The sequence below is a fragment of the Periplaneta americana genome, chromosome 15 (assembly GCF_040183065.1).
Source record: "Periplaneta americana isolate PAMFEO1 chromosome 15, P.americana_PAMFEO1_priV1, whole genome shotgun sequence".
In the NCBI taxonomy this organism is placed as follows: domain Eukaryota; kingdom Metazoa; phylum Arthropoda; class Insecta; order Blattodea; family Blattidae; genus Periplaneta; species Periplaneta americana.
The window spans coordinates 60,251,387-60,268,551 of NC_091131.1; positions in this window are offsets into that span (position 1 = coordinate 60,251,387).

The window sequence follows — 17,165 nt, forward strand, 5'->3', positions numbered from 1 at the left end:
ATTATACAAATCGGTTAATTTAGCTTCCGATATTACTTCATATAAACACAGAAACATTACCTTTAGGCTATCTTTCATAGCTTTCGATTGTTGCTGTCCAAGGCCCCTTATAGAAGAAGTCATTTTATTTTTAATTCATTACACGGCCTTAGACGGCAGTTATTTTAATTTTAAAACTCATTTATCTCATTAAATATCAGTCCTATCTAAGGTTTTCAAGGAATAAAACTTATCGGAAATTATTTTTAAAGAAACTTTTGTTATGTTACATTTTTCACAGAAATCAATAATACGCGAGATATTTCGATTTATTTAATTCAGGCCCCCTTATAACCCCCCTTTTAAATAATGTATTTTGAATGCCATATAGCCTAAAATCTAAGTTACAACGAACTTAATTTATATTCCGATTTTCATCGAAATCCGTTCAGCCATTATCGCGTGAAAAGGTAACAAACATACAGACAGACAGACAGACATACAAACAAAAAGTTCAAAAAAGCGATTTTCGGTTTCAGGGTGATTAGTTATATATGTTAGGACCAATTATTTTTGGAAAATCGAAAATTACCAGAAAAATTTCGGCTACAGATTTATTATTAGTATAGATAATATGAATACACATATGGTTTTTGGTTTAATATATGCATATGATTAGCTGGGTCACTGGTTGAGAAGAAACCGCCTACTGAAGGATGCACTGAAAGGAATGGTGAACGGGAGAAGAGTTCGTATATGGATCATATGCGGAGACTAAGAGCAAGGCAGAAAATAGGAAAGACTGGAGAATGCTGGGTTTGCAGTGAAAGAGTTACCCTTGGGCAGAACACTATGAATGAATATGCATATGAATACAATGGTTGAACATTAAACTCAAAACTAATGACAACACATTCCGTCTGCTACCCGATCTGTTTACAGCAACGGCCTGTGTTTAATACTTTTATTATATTCAAAGGTAACGGATTGCCACCATCTAAAATCTAAATCGCTGACTAACTGAACAAATGTGGCTGATACGGATACGTTTGTATCCGACTGAAGTTATAAATCGGATCTACAAAAATACGATTTTATAGTTCAATAATAATAATATCAATGGTATGAATTCTGTAAATAAGGTATTCATAATACCTGTTTTAAACTGTCAGATTAGCAATATTTATAAACATTTTTTTCCCCATCATTCCCATCGGAACACAACTAGCACACTCCGACCACAAAGTGGCAAACTAAGGAACTTCTGTGAGGATACCCCTTGCATCATGATTTACACCTCCCTGATTACAACTATCTATTCTATTGGATTTCGGACAATTTATTGCCACAACCGAACATAATGTCTCTGATATTGCACATAATTGCGTAGTCAACATTTTAATCTAGAATATTCTGAATTTGTTTCTCACTCTCTTAACAGTTAACGAACCAATAATTATTATTAATCTCTTTCATAATGTTATGATGCTCTAATATCTTGAAGTGACTCTTACGTTCACTATTTTAAGTGTATGATGTCATACAACTCCGTGTAACAGTTACCTGGAAAGATGACTCATTCTTTCTACATGATATGTCCATTGATTCTGTATATTTCAATTTCTTCTAACTAAAGTATCGTATTCTTGTAATCCATATCTAATAATAAATTTCTTACGTGATTTGCTCGTGTCAAGTCCAAGAAATTGCATTTAGTCTTCTAACCGTTTGTGACTTGTAATTAAAGATGTTATTACTATTTTATTAAATAACATCTTGAACTAAATGGGGGTCATTTCCATTTAACATTATTATTATTATTATTATTATTATTATTATTATTAGTATTATTATTATTATTATTATTATTATTATTATCATTATCATTATGTGATAGGACGTCATATATATTGTTTCGACTTGTGTGCACACTTCCGGATAAATTTTCTTATGAGTAAAAAATATAATTTTTGACCCCTGAGATCCTGGTTCTAAAACCTGGTGAGTCTAATATTTATTATAATGGTGGACGAAACTTCGGTGAGGTTCGTTTCTTTGTATTTTTCCGTTTCTCATCATTGTTTTGTTATTCCTCCTTGCATTGTTTTACAAGTTAAACGATTTCAATTCTGGCGGAGGTTGGTGGATTTTTAGGCGGAAAAATTTCTCACTGCAGCTTCCATGGAAATTTATTTTATTGGGTTATTTTACGACGCTATATCAACATCTAGGTTATTTAGCGTCTGAATGATAGGAAGGTGATAATGCCGGTGAAATGAGTCCGGGGTCTAGCACCGTAAGTTACCCAGCATTTGCTCGTATTGGGTTGAGGGAAAACCCCGGAAGAAACCTCAACCAGGTAACTTGCCCCGACCGGGATTCGAACCCGGGCCACCAGACGCGCTGACCGTTACTCCAAAGGTGTGGACTCCATGTAAATGGGAAGTAAAACTATTGACCACAAAACATCTAAAGTAGATTTATTACGTGCACAGTAAGCCTATTCTTTATTTATAGATAAATACGACTAAAGCCAGCACGATAAAGGTTAAGGATAAAGACTTCTAGTTAAAAAGAGTAGTATCGTATCGATGAAGATGATCAATCGCCTAGAGTCATCTAAGTGTAAAGAAATCCGTTAACGTACATGGACATACCAATTAAATTGAAACCAGTCAAGGAATGCAAGTGACTTCGTTATAGAATACTCTTCATTGGAAAATAAGCATAATTTCAGACGTTCTTATTGGTATAGCGATTAACGTGTTGTCATCGGACCGAAGTTCGAAGATTCAAACCTAGTAAAGACAATAAACTCTTTAAGGAATTACCTATATACAATTTTCTGGTATGGTGTCGTGCGGAAGGGAAGTAAATATAGAGATCCAAGGCCTTAGGTTTATGGCACAAAGAAGAAATCTTAATGCAGGTAAAATCAGCAATCAGCTGTTTCTCGTTTCTTCATATTCACTGCTTTGCGTACAGATGTCTCTGCGGACTAAACAAATTAAGACTCCATAGTCTCTCTCACTCTCTTTGTATTTGTCTCACTTTTCTCTGCAAGATATCTCGTGCGACCGCAGAGTTTCTGACTGACAGAACAGGAAGCAGTAGAAAAGTGGAATGCATCAACCTTCAAGAGCTCTAGTGTTTAACGGATATGAAAGAAGATCATCATTATAAATTGCAAATATCCATTCCATGACATGAAATTGATGGGAGAAATTGCACTGCTATGTGATGTGTGTACGAATCTGAGAATTAATGTTTCATACTACTACCATCACGATACGTATTTCCAGTAAATAAGAAATAAAATAAGATTACTCGAAGTACATATTTTCAAATTACATATTTTACGCATTAACTGTAAGGAAATACTCCTGTAAGTAAAGTTTTGCCAAACGATCTGTCCACAAACAATAATTTTTAGATCCCATTCTCTTCTTGCGCAAGTATACAATATCTTTCTAAACATTTGTGTATGCTAATTAAAATATTTAGTTTACAAAGGTGATTAACAACGAAATAAAACATATTGAAACATTTGATAACCTAGGTTAATATAAATTCATATGAATGTAAAAAAAAAAACCTTAGTAGACCTCATAGTTATAAGTTAAAACTAATATTGTTAATCACTTTTGTAAACTAAGTATTTAAATTAACATACTGTACACAAATGTTTAGAAATTGTATAGTTTATTGCTTGAAGATGCCAATAGACGAAAACGTTCGCAAAAGAAATTCAGATGAAAAACAAATTATTATATGTTGTAATATTTGTATTTATCAATTAGATAAGTCATTAGACGGAAGTACATAAATTAAATTAATTGAATTTCAATTTCAGTAAATACTAATTAAAATATATAAAAATTAGACTACAGCGACGGTCACTTAAAAAGTCGGCTTTATTCAGAATGTTTCTAGGCATGCACATTGGAGCCAATCTCTTTCAGGCAATTAAGTAGCACTGGCGTAACTACATGGATTTTATTTGCTAGTAAAGATATTATATGACAGTTTTTAGGCTTTTCCGCAAAGAATGCCACATTTCTTACGTCGACTTTGAGTAAGGTATATAAACATGGAATAATATTTGCGCAAGAAGAAAACAGGATGACGTGAAACTTGGTTGCTGACAAATCATCTGCAAGACTATGCTTAAAGAAATGTTCGTTTCAGTAAAGGCTGGTCCTCAAACCGGAAACGAGAACGAGAACGGAACAGTTGTTAAAATAAATGTATTTAAATGTGAGCTTTCACAATTAACGAGAAGCTTGCTGGAGTCCGGGAACGGGAACGTGACAATTGGCCAAGTTTTTAATTTACCGTTCTCGTTTCCGATCACAGCCTACTAGATTCATTCTGTTGTCATCAAAAAACTATTTGGTCGTCGTATATTTTGTAGCAAGGAGGCCGTGACATAATAGGCCTATATTCTTCATTCATTGCTTGTAACTAACTCAGAAATTCAGTAGAATTACTTTCAGTATACGCTACGTGTAGGCCTATATGTGACGAGACTACCATGTGAATTGAATTCTTAAATATTCCGTGCCTTAAATTTCGAAGTTGGTTAACCTGTGTATTCGTTGGCTGGCTTGTGTTCGTGCAAAAATGCCATTGATCAAGTATACACAACATCAGAATGCGTAATATCGACTTTACACATCGTTATTGACATACATATCGATATGCATAGTCCTTTCCGTTCTCTTTTTATTGTGAACTAGCCGTACCCGTGCGCTCCGCTGCACCCGTTAGAAATAAATATAAAGTAATTACATAATTAAAATAGGACATTTGATCCAGGGAATATTCGTGTTTGTTAGAAGGATAAATCGTTTAATATGTTACTTAATTTAAATTGTATTTAAATAATTAAAATCTGGTCATTTTGGTCCAGAGAGCACTCATTTGGTGCAATGACAATTCCTTCAACATGTTTCTTATTTGTTATTACATGCAACCATAGTTTAATGAAGATTGACATGTCATTCAGTTTCAATGTGTAAACTTTATATTACTTGCTATATGTTTCCATTGAATTATGGTAATAACTTAATTTTAACCATTGTTTTCTACATCTTCAGTAAATGGCGCTTGGCCCACTATGGTTCTGAACCCTTCAAATAACTTAAATAGTGATACAGCATATATAGTGATATATAATTATATTTCTTTCTTTCGAAAATGTAAGAATTCACGATCTCCTATGCACCATTGCCATGGAATGAATATGTGTGTTTTTTCTTCCTACTCAAAAATTTTATGTTTTGCACATAGGAGTTACTGCAGGAACAACAACGCTATAATCTGAGGCGGCGGTGAAAATGTATTGTATTGTATTATTATTTTAAAAATCTTATATATCCTTAAATATCAGTCCTATCAAAATTTTGCATAGAATAAAACTTATCGGAAATCAATTTTAAAGAAACTTTTGTTATGTAACATATTTCACAAAAATCAGTAATAAGCTAGATATTTCGATTTATTTAATTCAGGCCCCCTTATAACCCCCCCCCCTTTTAAACAACGTATTTTGAATGTCATATAGCCTACAACGAACTTAATTTATATTCCAATTTTCATCGAAATCCGTTCAGCCATTATTGCGTGAAAAGGTAACAAACATCCAGACAGACAGACAGACAGACATACAAACAGAATTGTCAAAAAAGCGATTTTCGGATTCAGGATGGTTAATTATACATGTTAACATCAATTATTTTAGGAAAATCGAAAATTACCAGAAAGATTTTGGCTACAGATTTATTATTAGTATAGATAAAAAATCTTCACGTTCACGTTCTTCGCAGACAGACAGACAGACATACAAACAGAATTGTCAAAAAAGCGATTTTCGGATTCAGGATGGTTAATTATACATGTTAACATCAATTATTTTAGGAAAATCGAAAATTACCAGAAAGATTTTGGCTACAGATTTATTATTAGTATAGATAAAAAATCTTCACGTTCACGTTCTTCGCTTCCCGTTCTCGTTCTCGTTCTAGTTCTCATTCCCGGTTTATTGTGGACCAGCCTTTAATTGTATAATTAGGCGTAACTGTGTAATTCCTTATCTCTATTACTGTGTTGCTAATTAAAAGTAGTAGTCTATACTCAGAGTGGAAGGGAACGTATTACATTCATTTTCGAATACGATTCCTAGAAATATGACGAACAAAAAAGGATAACATTTTGTTTCTTTGCGGACGGTATTCGCAGAAAAAGGACATTTTATATTAACGTTTTCATTGCGGATTCCATGAAATTGTTTAAAAATACGAAAAGTTTTTTTTTTTAAGTTATAATTCAGAGCAAGCTGTTTATGACTGAGTTTCAATAGTAATTTAATCATAACAGGTAGAGAAATAATCGCATAAAAATAAATTGAAAATTCCACTCGTCAATTATAACGTAGGTGTGGAAAGCCAGAAACATTGCAGCCAGGGTATCTCAGGTAGAATTAATGTAAGTTAATAAAGTAAAGGCGTAGCTAGGCCGATTGCTGTTTGCACTCTGCAGCGTTGCTCAAAAACTCTAAATTCTTAATAGATTATTCGTCAAATCAAAAACATTATTTGGCAAAATTTGCTCGTAATGACCTGATACAGGCCAATAAGTCGTATGAACAAATTTATAATTTAATTCCGCCTTTTTTAAAAATGATTTATTTTATGACACTTTATCAACTGCGATGATTATCTAGCGTCTGAGTGAAATGAAGGTAATAATGCCAGAGAAATGAATCCAGGGCCCAGCACCGAATAATACCCAGCATTTGCTCTTAATGGCTTGAGAGAAAACCCCGGAGAAAACCTCATTTAGGTAACTTTTCCCAACCAGAATTCGAACTCGGGCCCGCTCTTTTCACGGTCAGGCATTGTAATCCTTGCTCCTCAACAGTGGACTGTTCTGCTTTATGGTGGCAATAATGTGTGTATCATTTCATTTAGTATTCTGCCCAAGGGCAGGTCTTTCACTGGAAACCCAGCTTTCCTATTTTCTGCCTTCCTCTTTGTTTCCTCATATGATCCATATATCTTAATGTGTCTATCATCTGATATCTTCTTCTACCCCGAACTCTTCTCCCGTTCACCATTCCTTCCAGTTCATCCTTTAATAGGCAGTTTCTTCTCAGCCAGTGACTCAACCAGTTCCCGTTCCTCTACCTGGTCAGTTTCAGCATCATTCTTTCTTCACGCACTCTTTCCAACATAGTGTGACAGCCAAGTCGAGGCTCGATCACGCGTCCCGCAGAGGACGGGGCTCACGAGAAAACGAGCGACGCAGCCACCTTCTTCGCTGCGGCCGCATGGGTCTGGAGGGGATAGACATAAGAGGGGGCACGAGGTGGAGACGCGGTCGCGACGAAGGGAGAGGAGAGAGAGCGACCGCGGCAGAGAGGAGAGAAATCCAGAGAACTCTGGATAGGCGTTATCTTCTCGACATCCGAAGATTGTTCGCGAGATCGTAGCTTCTCGAAACTATGGTTTGGTTATAAAATAGAGACACAAGTGAACTTGAGCAGCAATGTTGTTATAGCCAGTGGACAGCAAGCCAGCCAGTCTTGTGTAGCAGTGAAGCCAGCTTTGAGACCGAAGTTCGACTTGAGTTGTGTCCGTAACTGTAGAGCCGGAAGTCCTGAGTTTGAGTGCAATGGACCGCAGTTGGGGAACCTGAGTTCGAAGTTCAGCGGATTGTCTCTGAAGGTCTGTGGTTCGAGATACTGTGAACTTGAGTGACTGCGCTAGAAGAACTAGCCAAGGGAAACGAACTGTGAACTGAGAACTGAAGTTCTGATTTGTAAATAGTGCTTTGTGAACATTAGTTAAGATTAACAGTTCATTGTTGTTCTCAATAGTCCAAGTAAATTGTCATTGTCGTTTGTGGAGTGCAATAACGAATACCGTATTACTGTGTGGAGTGCAAATCCCATTGTTGATGGGAGCATTTAAATTAAATTATAGATAGTGCATTATTGTTGAAATAATAAAACTACATTGTTGTTTTGTAAACAAAGTTACAATAGCTTCATTTCTTATTCTATCTGTCCACTTCACACATTCCATTCTTCTCCATATCCACATTTCAAATGCTTCTATTCTCTTCTCTTCACTTCGTCGTAATGTACATGTTTCTGCTCCATACAATGCCACACTCCATACAAAGCACTTCACTAGTCTTTTCCATAGTTCTTTCTCTAGATGTTCGCATAAGATGCTCCTTTTTCTATTGAAAGCTTCTTTGGCCATTGCTTTTCTCCTTTTGACTTCCAGGCAGCAGCTCATGTTACTGCTCATAGTACATCCCAAGTATTTGAAGGTGTCCACTTGCTCTACTGCCTCATTTAGAATTGACAAGTTTATCTTCTTTATTTTTCTTCCCATGACCATGCTCTTCGTCTTATTTGCATTTATCTCCATCCCATACTGCTCACAGCTGTCATTTAGGTCTAGTAGCATTTCGTCGTTGTTCCTGCAATAACTCCTAGGTGACATATTTGTCGATTTTCATATTTTTGCTCTATTAAGTAACTTAAATAGTGATACAGCAAATAATAAAATCTCCTATATGTAATTATATTTCTTTCTTTCGAAAATGTAAGAATTCGTAATCTCCTATGTACCACTGCCATACAATGAATAAATGTGTTTTTTTCTTCCTACTGAAAAACTTTATATTTCGCACATAGGAGTTATTGCAGGAACAAAGACGATATCCTTTAGTATCATTTCCACTTATGCTAACAACGCCCTAAATTTGTGTATAAAACTGAATAATGTTCATCTCATATAGGTGTACAGTTTAGGTTTTAAAATAAAGTAGGTCCACACCTGTGGAGTAACGGTTAGCACGTCTAGCCGCGAAGCCAGGTGGCCCGGGTTCGATTCCCGGTCGGGGCAAGTTATCTGGTTGAGGTTTTTTCCGGGGTTTTCCCTCAACCCAATATGAGCAAATGCTAGGTAACTTTCGGTGTTGGACCCCGGACTCATTTCACCGGCATTATCACCTCCATCTCATTCAGACGCTGAATAACCTAAGATGTTGATAAAGCGTCGTAAAATAACCTACTAAAATAAATAAAATAAAGTAGATGCGGTTAAGTTTGCATTCGACGGGGAAATACGAATGATGCAGAATTTGTCACGACTGAAATTACAATGATATAATGTTATATCTTTATATGTTGGTTCTGAAAATAGACATACATGTGACATCAAATTTAAAATTCACTCGGCCTGGGTGGCGCAGTCAGTAGAGTGTCTTTCTGTGCCCGAGGTTGCGGGTTCGATCCCGGCCGAGGTCGATAGAATTATATGTGCTTAAATATGACAGGCTAATGCCAATAGATTTACTAGCATGTAAAAGAACTCCTGCGGGACAAAATTCCTTCACACTGGCGATGCTGATATAGCCTACTCTCGGCAGTTGCGAGCGTCGTTAAGTAAAACACAATTTAATTTTTAAAATCCACCTGATGCATTGATTGCTACAAGGCCGCGGTTACCTAAGGTCGCAGGCATTCAGCATGCGAAGGCCAGCGATATCGTCAGCTCTTGGGAAGATACACAGGGACGAACAGTCACTCCGGAGTTGAATAGATATTATCAGAACAGGTATGACGTGTGAAACTGCGAATGAATTGTACTTGTTGCGAGTACCTTCCTGTTCAAAATGATATACAGTTTTCTTCCAAGTGTATCATACTCGAAATGTATAATGATTACAGAGTTTAGTGTACAGGTAATAGACTTACCTCTTCTGAATCCATGTTAAATTTTAGATTGATTTGAGAAGTATAAGTGCATTATAAGAATGTTAAGTTTTAATTTTAATGCTCATTTTTCACAAGTTTGATTTTTTTATTCAAAAGAAATATTTTCTAAACTTTTTTTTATAGAAAAGTGAAATTTTCAGATGTAGGCCTATTTATTTAGTAGCCTTACAGAATGTTTTCGTAAATACAATATACTATAAATACGTATCACTGAAGATAGTATATTGAAAATTTTGCAAATATTCGCATGGAAATTATTAGTAAGGAAATGAATTAACAAAGCAACTACTGTTACATCATAAGCAAAAGATACGTGCCCATGTGTTACTAAAAATGTCAGCTCTATAGCTTCAGCACATTTCGAGAAAATAATTTAATATTCTGATTATAGGAAGTTGCTCACCAATATCACCTTAAAAGCATAATGCGATAAGAGTTTTGTTACGGAATATTAGTTACACTTAAAACATATATAGCACCTAGGTAACTTTGCTTTGTACTGTAATATTGTTTTGATTGGTTTATTGATTACTTTTATAAGTCGAAAGGTACCGTCGATATCAATTGCAACTTATCATGTCATACTCAATCTCTTTTTTTGAGATATCACTTTCTTTATGAATGATGTGTTGGATCTATTTAGTACATTATAGTTGTACTACTATGGAATTTATCTGAATATTCCTTCTTAACCCTTTATTATATTATTAACACTTAAAACACAACTGCAATATTAAGAAATTGGTGTTATTACTTTTGTTTTACAGACAATATAGATAATATCAAACAGAAAGAAGCCATATAAAAATAACGACATAAAATTTCACGTTCCCTTTAAAGTTTGTGCATCACTGTTTTCTTAATCCAGCAGGCTGCTTATTCATATACACAACCCTTCCTCTTTCCATACTTAGCCCTTGATGCCCGCGCACGACGTCAAGGTCAGAAAAATGCGCTTGCTTTGACATTACTGCAGTAGAGCATCGATTATCCGAAACAACTGGGGACGGGGGTGTTCGGATAATTGATTTTTCGGATAACCGATCATTTACGAAAACAAATTGTACCGATGTCATAGGAGCAGTATGAAACAAAGAAACACTGATATTAAACACAAAACTGTACATACAGTATATATTTTGTATCACACATCTTACAAATAACAGAGAGAACTGACTAGCTTAGTTTGACAAGTTCAAAATGGTCATTAAAGTAGGCCTACAGTTTAGAAAAAGAAGTCCATTTTTTTTCAGAGCTGAGACTTTTTTTTTTTTGCAGCTAAATCTCGCAAAAGCGCTAGCGAAACTTCTACATGGCGCGCGCGCAAATTTGAATTTGCCGACAGGAACGCTTTCGGTTAACCGATGTTTCGGTTGATCGATATTCGGATAATCGATACTCAACTGTAGACCACTTAATTGTTAGATATAACACGCGAATTAAGCAACATGTTCAGGTAGAGCATGAAATTCAAGGAATATTATGGACAATAAAAAGTCGATTATACGGGAATAGATATTCAAGTGTTGTTAATTCATTATAAAAATTAATCTGACACAACATTAATATAAATTAATTTTTTCCTTGGAATATATCTATTTATAAAATACAATAATAAGTAAATAAATAAATATTACCTTAAACTGTCAAGCAATATCCTTAATATTTACTCCGTTTTCAAGTCACTGAATAATATTTACTTTGTCAGAAATACTCAGACGTGAACGTGTTTGTGATATGATTCCTTACCGGCATGCGGAGGCTTGGATTCTCGTACTGTTTTTCTGCTTTCTTTAGACTCAAACGCATTCTACTAAATAGGCGGAGTAGTGTATACGCATTTTTCTACAAAGAAAACAGATGACTGAAAGACAACCAATACAAGATGAAATATTGAAAAAACGCTGAGAACTGACTGCAGAGAAAAAAGATGTTCTAAAGAATTACCATTTCATGCAACTAAATTAGACTGTGAATTCGTTCTCATAAATATCTAAGCTTAATTTAAAATTATGTGAAAAGCATGAAGAAGAGTGACCCTGGGGTTTTATGTCTGCAAAAAGAAATTCTACATATAAGTAAAGTAAAATAAAATAGAGATTTTAGGGTCACAAATCATAGAAATTACAAGAAACAATGTTCCTTCCAGTTGAGTATGATTAGCTGCTTGACCTCGCTGCAATTTTTTAGGCAATCAAGTAACTGTTAGGAATTTATGGAGATTTTTTAGGAAATCAAGTAACTGTTAGGAATTTATGGAAAGATTCATTTGGACATATAACAGAATGTATTGTGACGTATTATTTAATACTCACTTCCTGCATGATATTTGAAAAATTTACTCCACAAAATGTTGGTGCTATCAGTTACGAACACGGGTAGCGTTTTCAGTAGCTTATTTCACATCGACAAGCACTTTGCCGACACTGTAGGCTCATTGTACTGTCAACATTTTTTTTATCTGGGTAAGTAATGGTGGAAAATTTTTCCCTAGAACCCACTATTTCAGCAATAGATTTCTTTTACGTATCGCAAATCTGCAACACTGGATTTACAGACTGAGGAATCTTGCTAAGAGTTTTTTGTCTTTAGAAATACATCGCGCGAACCTCCATCTGATGTCAAGCATGATGACCCTGAATTAGCCCAGCCGCTGGATTGAGGCAAGTACGATTTTTTTAACGGAGGAGTTAGTAGTTATCTCTTAAGGCAAGATAAGCTGACCTCTCTACTCGGGCTGAGGCTGTCTATGTTTGGAAACACTGTTATAAAGCAATTCAGTTATCGGACGCGGCCAACTGCCTAACATAAACATCGAGAGCATGTTGATGTGACTTCTTTGACTTCTTTCCTCGTCGTCTAAGTTTGACGAGTACAATATCTTGATTCAAGAATTTTGGCCCCTGCAAAAAGTAAGTAGATAGACTAAGAGCGAGTTACTCATCACTACTGGCGGACTTGGTCGCACAGGTCAGACCACACAGTCATAACACCTAACATTTAGTTCTTATCATGTCGCGATACACTCCGCCTTAAAAACACAATATTCTTCCACACGTACCGTTATACTAACCACTGCGTCTGTTGACTAAACAATTTCATTTACTAAACATTATTATTATTATTATTATTATTATTATTATTATTATTATTATCATTTATTTTTTTTTGGTCCTACAGAATATATCTGTTATGGTAACAATTAATATTACAGGAGAAAAATTCACTCCGGCGCCGGGGATCGAACCAAGGACCCGGGTTTGATCCCCGGCGTCGGAGCGAATTTTTCTTCTCTAATATTAATTGTTAAACAATGTCATGATGACTTACATTTTCTTGACATGAGTGTCTCTCAGCTGCGAGCATTGATATTATTTTCATTCTTCCTCTTCCCTCTTCCCCTCCTATGCACCCTTGTGATTAAATTTAGTTCTTAAGACGTAACGCACAGCTCGCTCACTAGCCAAACAAGCAAGGACAGGGGTCAGTAACGTTGAATCGAGCTGTACCCGCTATTAGTTAAGAAAAAACATTCTGCATACTTAATGTAAGTTCAAGTGAGCTTTGCTGCATTTTTTTAATTCAATGTTATACGTGAAACTCTCTGTTCTGGTAGACGAGGAAATTCCTATAAACATTTACAACAGAAGCTCAACCTCAGAAGTGCTTATGGAAATTTTAATGTTAGTTGAGTACCTGCCTGTATATAATACATAGGTTATTTATGTATCGTGACATTTATTTTACCCTGTGTTTTATGAAAAATGAATTCGAAATTATATCCGAAAATAGAAGCTAAAATCACGCACGACACGCAAAGTAGCAGTTTTTTTGTTTTTCAGCTAAACGTTACACATTAGTATAATCACACTATGTCGTTCTCGCCTGCCTGATTGTTATCCAGCTCGTCATTAGATCCCATCACTGCTAATTTAAACCTGTCTGAAAACTAGTTTCGAAAGGTAATGAAAATTTCAACTTGGCTTTCGTCGAGAGGCACATAAGTAATGTAGATTTTGGAGGAAAAATTTTAGTTGGAATATGTTGTGACAAAAAATTAATCTAATCCTCAAATTAAAGGTAATTGCATTCTATGGTCTTGAACACCGTTTCAGCGAGGTTTGTTATCTCGCGACGATACCAGTTTCTGGTTTTTGATGCAAAGAATTCGGTGATAGCCCATTTCAACGGATCTCGAGTTTTAGAAATTTCTTCCACGCAGGAAGTGGGCAATGGATCGAAGCAGATGGTAGACTAATCTGAAGACGCAAGATCAGGGATATAATGTCGGGTGTGGTAGCAATTCGATGTTTGACGTAGCACATTTCCATCTCAGTGATAGTCACTTTAAAGGATGTTCTTTTCAAGAATAAAATACAGACTTTTATTCCAATCACATGGTCACTATAAACAAAATGCTTGCTCATGTTAACTGCCAGACTTAAGTAGAAAACTTGAATTTCTTAGATTTGGATTGCTTCACTCCATTTGTCTTGTTTTTCCTGTGTGTTATCTTTCTTCGGACTTTATATCTTAGCAACGTACACGACACGAGGTGCGTAAGGAAAATTCAGCCGTAACTAGGGCTCGGAAGTTGATGACCTAAAAATCACAGAAAAATGACCTACTGTTCTCCAACCAGGAGATCAATCGTGAAAGAAATGTACTTACTATTGCGTCATCTATTGGAGCGAAGTAGATATATAATATTATCGTTATAACGTCAGTTTAAAAACCATTCGCTCTCCTGCATTTGTTATTTCCTGTATGGAGAGATTAAAAGACCAGGAGATTAACAGTGATATAATTTTGTAACTAGGGTAGTATAAACATGTGTGTATCAATGTTATTGTTTGTGCTGTGACAGCGAGCCAATAGAGATATGAGTACCCACGTGTGTGACCTAATGACATCTTATGACATCAACATTCATTCTCAGCATTACTCCCCTTCGTCTCATCCGGCAGAGACTTTCTCGTGGTTGGAGCACAGTATAAAATGACCTTAAATTTTCTGAAAATATGACATTCAAATTTTAAAAAAGTGATAAAGATTTTAACAAAATAATAATAATAATAATAATAATAATAATAATAGCAATAATAATAACTAATAATAATACAAAATAATAATAACGAATAATAATACAAATAATAATAGTAGACCTTCGTCTTCTGTTCCATCAAGAAGATCGAATCGCATCGTCATTTTGTTGTAACTTGACCCTGATAAATTTCACATAATCACTCCATCAACGGGCGGTTAAGCTTTACCGCGATAAACTACCACGTTTAACTTTGACCATGATTGATGCACCGGATACTGAGGTGCACTCGGCCATTAGTGATAATAAATAGCAAGCGTTATCCGTGTCTGTCGACACTTGCCACGTCAGTGTACTAGCTTACCGAAGTGATAGGATTTTAAATTAATTGGGACCAATCAGAATTAATGTTTTACGTGTGCCGAGCATGTGATTATAAAACATACGTGAATGTTATAAACAGCCAAGCCTCGCTCTTTCTTTTATTTACGTTTCCATAGCAACCCTATCCTGCTGCAAACTTAATTTCTTGCCTTTTCCAGTATTACCGTGACGTGCTTTTTACTTTTCTCCCTTTCAGCGTAAGTTTGTTTCTCCAAAAAGGATATCGCACGAGCTGCCTGTGCTATGTATGATACATTCTTTGCGTTGTTGTATATGAGGTTTTAAAATACATTATTTGTGCATTTCCTTTATTGTCTTATTTATGTTAGTGTCGTGAAATTCAATCACGGTAATATAAGAAACTTAAAACACAAAAATATGGCGCAAAAAAGGCAAAGAAATTTTACAGTTTATATGATACTCGTATACATTGTGTCCCAGAAACGCCGTCCATTTCTTCAGTTTATATTGTAATATACTCGCATGGCTCTCTTGTCATGATGGATGCATTTTAAAAGAGTATCAGGAATTATGAAAATTGTATTCATATAAGATTTATTTTCTTTCAATTATCAAAAGTTGTTAAACCGGCAATGTTTGCCCATCTCTGGTGGCGTAATTTGGGTTGCCTATTCGAATAATGTGAACGACGTCTCTGGAACAGGCTGTATATACTACAGTTGTCAGAGAGAATTTATATACAAATATTATTTTGCTTTGACTATTACACTTTTATTACGTCATACTGCTTTTGATCAATAAGATGGCACCAAAGGACGTCTTTCAACCAATCATGGCTGCTTATCACACAATTTTGTCGCTTCCCTAACATTTATTTAATTTTATCGCTTCCCTAGCATTTGTTTGTTTTTATCACTACCCTAGCATTTGTTTCTTTGTTTGCCAACATTTCAAACTGCAAATTCTTTACGGTACTATAAAACATGCTTTGCAATCGTAATTTGTTTCCCGCATAGATAATAGACTGAAACTGGCAGCTCCGTTCACACATTTTGGTGAAGGTAACATTAGTGAAATAGAATTTTAGTACTTCAATTAATATCTATTTTATTGTATTAAGAGTACTTTATTTCTTCTAATCTTTATATACTTTCTTCTGTTTTTATCACCTCCCCATAATTTGTTTCTTTATTTGCCAACATTTCAAACTGAAAATTCTTTACTGCACTATAAAACATGCTTTGCGATCGTCATTTGTTTATAGCATACACCAGCCGTGGCGAAAATGTCATCGTACGCCGAGCCACTGTGTAACCTGCAACGTGCATGGCACCTATGGAGGAAGGCGGACACCCGAAGGGGAAGTGAAGCAACTATCTTACTTATTAACGGATTTTCATTTTCCTTATGTCAAGCACTTAAATACAATTTTATACAGTACAAGGCTACAAATTAATGTTTAGTACGTGTAACGAAGAAAGAAATGAACAATGAAACATAGGACACATTATCACAACCTAAAATTAACTGTCTTCAGAATGTCTCTGCGACAGAGTTTCAAAATCAGGAATTATGTCACTTACTGCCAGTTGTAGTTGATCACGAAGATATTTTGTCTGTCAGTCGTGATCTAAATTTGGTTTTTACTATTTTCATTGTTGAAAATAATTTTTCACAATCGTAAATTGTAGCGAACATAGCTTCAAAAGAGAAAGCGAAAGAACGAAGCTTTGGATATTTATTTTTTGGCAAAGATTTGAAAAGTTCAACATTTGTCAAGTCCTTACATCTAGCTTTCATTTAACATCACATTGTAAATCTGTGAGTTTATATTGAAGATCTAACCGCATTATTCGTACATCTGCTCAAAAAGGATCGACGTACAGAGATGATAATAATAATAATAATAATAATAATAATAACAATAATAATAATAACAACACTTAACCTTTTAATGTTTCATGAGTGACATGTAATATAATGCTATACAATCGTTTTCCT